This window comes from Nannospalax galili, unplaced genomic scaffold (genome assembly GCF_000622305.1).
Source record: "Nannospalax galili isolate Female #2095 unplaced genomic scaffold, S.galili_v1.0 scaffold550, whole genome shotgun sequence".
Taxonomy (NCBI): Eukaryota; Metazoa; Chordata; class Mammalia; order Rodentia; family Spalacidae; genus Nannospalax; species Nannospalax galili.
In genome coordinates this window covers 568,187-573,592 of record NW_008329138.1, presented here as the reverse complement: position 1 = coordinate 573,592, position 5,406 = coordinate 568,187, and positions in this window count along the sequence as shown.

Genomic DNA, 5,406 nt, shown 5'->3' with positions numbered 1-5,406 from the left:
AATGCATAATTGGTTTACTTTTTCTGTAGTAAAAAATTTTAGTTTATAAAGCACACCAGTGAAGAGGTGGCAAGAAGACTTCTTGGAAAGCATATCTTCCTACAGTGGTTCCTGTGGCTGTTACCCACTCTTATCCTTGAGAGTGCACCCTAAACAATTATTGTAACTCTCCTCCTCTGAGGGTATCCCATTTTATTCTGTAATAGATTCTGCCTGTCTTTTGTACACACACACACACACACACACACCATTGCTTCCATTATTCTCCTATGATGCAAATGATCCTTTAGACTGAGGAAGAACACTCCTACTTGAACGAACAAGAGTATTTTAAAGTATACATGACAAAAGAACTAATAGATTACTGTTTTCAATTTTAGAGTTTATCGACACTCCCCCATATGAATTTCCTTAAAATCTCAGTGCTTATCATTTTTCATCTGGCAATTAAGCAGCAAACTATTTTATATACCACAAAGATTATGCTTGATATTGTGGTTACTGTGGTGAGGTTTACTTGTAGCAGTGCTTTGACCTTGCTGCAGTACAGTACAATAAGAGCCAGGTTTTTAATGAAAAAATTCCAATTAAGTGGGTTTCATAAAATGTTTAAAAATATTTGCTTTAGGCTGGGAGATGATTTTCAGTGTGCTGCCATCTAGGTAAGCATAAGTCCTTGGGTGTGGTATAAGGTGGAGAGTTAATTAAGTCACGGGGTACTGTGAAGCTTAATAAACTTAAATCCCACACATCTGACCTTGAGCACAAAATATGTCCTAATTGATTGATAATTGAATGTCATCATGTCATTCCCATGAGATAAACAGAGCTTTGCAGCAAGTAAAATGCTCTGGGTATTTCTTTGGTGATGGTGTTTTGGATAACAGTAAAATTTAAGTTGTAGACTGAAATGACTAGCCCGCTTTCCCCAATATACATGGGCTCCATTCCATCAGTTGAGGAGTGATCTATCCCAACCTACCTGCTAGTCTTCCAATTTGGACATGGGCTTGTCCTTGCCTGTAATGGAAAACTGAAAGAAGAGAAACAAACGATATGGCCTTCATGACTACATTGTCGTTACTGTCTTGACAGCGTGTCATGGGAAAACGGGACAAAGGGAAAGGCAGCAGATCCTGGAACTGAGAAGAGACTGAGAGTTCAAGGCAGCAAAAGGGTTGGCGGGCACGACTGACATTGTATGGTACAGAACAAATCCAGAGACCTGCAGAAGGTCTGTCTCAGAAGACCAATGAAGATACCCAAGTGAGAAACAGCCACCTGAACAATGTAACAGCACTTGCAAATGCGTATCACTTCACAGACAAAATGTAAAGATGTAAAATTGTGTACTGCAAACCCTAAAAGACTGATGAAAACAAACATCCAATCAACAACAAAAAAATAAATAAAATGGAATAAAATGTCTTTAGTAAATGAAAATAGTAAAATAAAGAAGGAAAAGAGAACAAAACGAATAAAACACACAAAAAAAAAAAACAAAATGGATATGTGTCACCGATCCTGGTTAATGAAAATGGCCTAAGCACATCTTTCAAAAAGAGCAGGCTAATATTGTCCTTACAATCCCCCTTTACCTTGTGCTGCCATTCCCTATCGTAATAAATCCTTCCTACTTATTGTTCCCCTTTCCCTTTTATATCACTGTATTCTATCTCCCCTCCCATGAAACAGAAAAAGAATATTACATTGGATTCAAATAATGACCAGTGCCCATGCTATAAGGAAAGACAGGGTTGGGAAATGGAAGGTGAATGAGGCTAGAGGAGTCAAGCACAGTGGGCAAGGCCTGACTCACCCAGGAAAGAAGCTGGTCCCAGGAAGCTGGTGGCTGTGCAGCCAGGAAATGCAAAGGTAATGTGAGGGAGGGAACAGGCCCCAGGGCTTCTGGGGACTAGAGGGAGGAATTGGGTTGGATTATGTGCTATTAACCTATAATAAAACACATGAAAAAACAAAAAAAAAACAAAAAAAAAGAAAACCATCAAATAAACTAAAAATCCAGTATCACCACAAACAACAATAATGAACATAAAGGCAAAGTGAAAGCATTAAAAGGAGAATTACAAATCATACCCTATGCTAACTCTAGTTAAGGGGAAAATGTAGTGATTATATTGATATTAGCGAAAGTGAATTTCAAAGCACAGTTTATGTATTAATAGGGTTGAAAGATCATCCTGTAATAATACCAATAATATCAAGTTTAAAAAGTTTGGTTTTATTTATTAATATGTGCATGAGTGATGTATGCGTATGATGTATACGTTGTGTGTATAAGACGCTTCTATGTTATAAGTGTATGTGACTATGTTGTGTGTATGATGTGTATGTTTTATGTCTGTATATATGTATCTTGTGTGTATGGTATGCATATGATGTGTGTATTGTGTCATATGATGTATGAGTTTCTTATGTGTATGATGTGTATGTTGTGTAAATGATGTGTGATATATGTGTTGTGTGCATGATACATGTTGTGTGTGGTATGTGTTTTATATGTGTGATGTATGTTCTGTGGTTATACGATGTGTGTTGTGTGTGTTTTATGCCTATATAATGCTTGAATGGTGTACATGTGAGTGATTTGCATGTTGTGTATGATATGTGCTGTGTATGTATGTGTTTATGATATATAAATATTTGTGTACATTTATTGGGTGGTTTGTTGGTGTGTGTTGTTTGTGCTGTATGTGTTGTGTAGGTATGAATACTACATATGCGGAGGTCAGAGGACAATAGTGAGCAGTCGTTTCTCCCCTTTCACCATAACATGAGTTCCGGGGATCGAACTCAGATCTGCACACTTACCTGGCAAATGCTTCGCTATCTGAGCTGCATTTCTGACAAACTATAAATTTTTATAAATATTTTATTGATTCTAGAATTTTACACAATGTATTTTGATCACATTTATACCACCTCAGCTATCTCTACCCCCTGACTTCTACTTATCACTCCCCCTGACTTCATGCCCTCTATTACTGCCTTTTTATATGTATTTTATTGAATTTTTGTGCAATTCATACAATAAATCTTAATCATATTTAGACCCCCTTCCTATCCCCACCCCCTATAACCTCTCCTACAGAATTTCAGGCATTCTCTCACATATAGTTAAGGCCTATCAAGCCAAGCTTTTGTACCTAGGTGTCCCTCAGTGCAAGTTCATCCACTGGAGTCCAGTCAGTCTACCCAGAGTCACTCCCTTAAGGAAGATCACTTCCCTTAAGGAAGATCACTGATTACTTCCCTCACCCAGAAATAATCAGCTGCCAATATTTCCTCTGCTAAAGTTGGGGCCTGCTGCCCCAGTTCTATGCTGGGCTTTTGTCTACGTGAGTCTTGTGAACCACTAACACCTTTGCTGCAAGTTCATAAGAAAAGGCTCCCAGAGGCCTAGAAGACTGTTTTCCTGTGTTTAATATACCAACCCTGGCTCTTACACTCATTCTAGCTCCTCTGCAGCAATGATCCCTGACTCATGGGTGGATGAGGCTTAACATAGGTGTCCTATCTGGGTACATGAAGTCTACATTTCTTACTCTCTGTGCACGGGTCAGTTCTGGCCTTCTGTATGCATGGAGCTCTGTTGCATGAGAAAACTTCACTGGGGAGAGTTGAGGGATGTATTAGTATACCCTCTACCCCCTGCTCCAAAATGTTCCATGAGCCTTAGGTGTAGAGGTTCCACTGCAGTTGTGTCATCTAGGGTTGGGCATCTCTCAGACACATTCTCTGTGTGTAATTAGTTGTGGAACTCTGCAGTAGCCTCCATCTTTTGCAAAAAGAACCTTCTTTGATGAGCGCTGAATAATATACTTGTTTGTGACTATAAGGATCTACAGTATAGTAAGAAATTAGTACACAGTAAGTAATTTCATTTATCTAGAGATACAATATAGATAGGGTTTTCCTTAGCATCTGACCTCTTTAGTCATGTGTATTTGGCTATGTTCAAAATGCCACCCATGAGTTCCCTCCCATTAAGAGGGTTTTACATCCAGTTTGATAGCTACTGAATACATCCAAGGTAAAAGTGCCACTGCTACGCAGCTGTGCGAGTCATTGTTGTAGTTATTAGGCTTTAAATCTGGGTTTGGGCCATTGATTGATTTTTCTCCCTTAGCAGCTTGCATAGTATCCTTTAGAACTATGAGAGCTAGTCTTCAGGGAGGACACTTCCAGGCAAGTTCCACCTCCATTGCTCCATACCGTGTGTCTAAAGTATGTCCTATCTTCAGCAATAGGGTCTTACCTTCAAGTTGTGGGGTGATAATCAAGGGCTGAAGCAATAGACTGAGTTATTTTGGGTGTCTCTTGAACTTCAATGGTCAACAACCTGAATGGAGGTTTCTTCTATCTGGCACTGTTCCTTGTTATGTAGCCTTCAAGCATACACATGCACTCATGTTCAGATAGCGTATGTATACTTTTCAGTAGGTTTTTGAGGTAATACACTTCTTTCTGGTTTTTTTATACCACCTGAGGCTTTATTTATGTATATACCACCTGAGGCTTTATTTATGTTCTCTCTCCTCTCTCTCTCTCTCTCTCTCTCTCTCTCTCTCTCTCTCTCTCTCTCTCTCTCTCTCCCTGTATAACCTTCCTCTTCCTTACCTCAAAGCACCCCAATTTTCTCCTTGATAATGGCTGTCTCCTATAGGTCCCCCTGCTCTTGAGCTCCTTCTTCACCTTTACCCTCATGGCTCCCTGTTTGTCCTTCCTTTCTCCGTTTCTAGTTGAATACCCGCATTTTCCCATTTTCCCCTTGGTAATATTTGTTTCTCGCTATCCCCCTCTCTCAGGCTCTTTCTTTTCCTTTACTTCAGTGCTTCCTTTAAATTTTCCTGGCTCCTGGGGTTACATCAGCATGTATATTCACATATGTGGATTTGTTTTGGTAAAGAAAGACAATATCATGAAATTTACAGCTAAATGGATGGAACTAAAAATTGTTATACTAAGTGAAATAAGACAGACTCAGAAAATCAAATGGCACATGTCCTTCTCATCTGTGGGTCTTAAAACCAAATCCCTATATTATTGTCTTTTTTAAAGGTCTATGGAATCTAATCTGTATTCCCCAAATGCTTTTGTGTGTGGATCCGTTCCTTAGAGTCTCAACCCACCAGTCATCATATGACAAGAAAACGGAGTTTCCCTCTACCAGAGGCTGTCAGTTGTCCATAGATCTTCAGCTGGGCCGGGGGTTTATTTCCCCCTCCCTCATTTATGCTGGGATTTTGTCTGGTTTGGGTGAGGATAAGTCTTTTGTATGCTGTCACAAGTTCTTTGGGTTCACATGTGCAACTGCTCTACTGTATCCAGACAACGGTTTCCTTATATTCATCTACCAGCTGGTCCTCACAACTTTAAAATTTT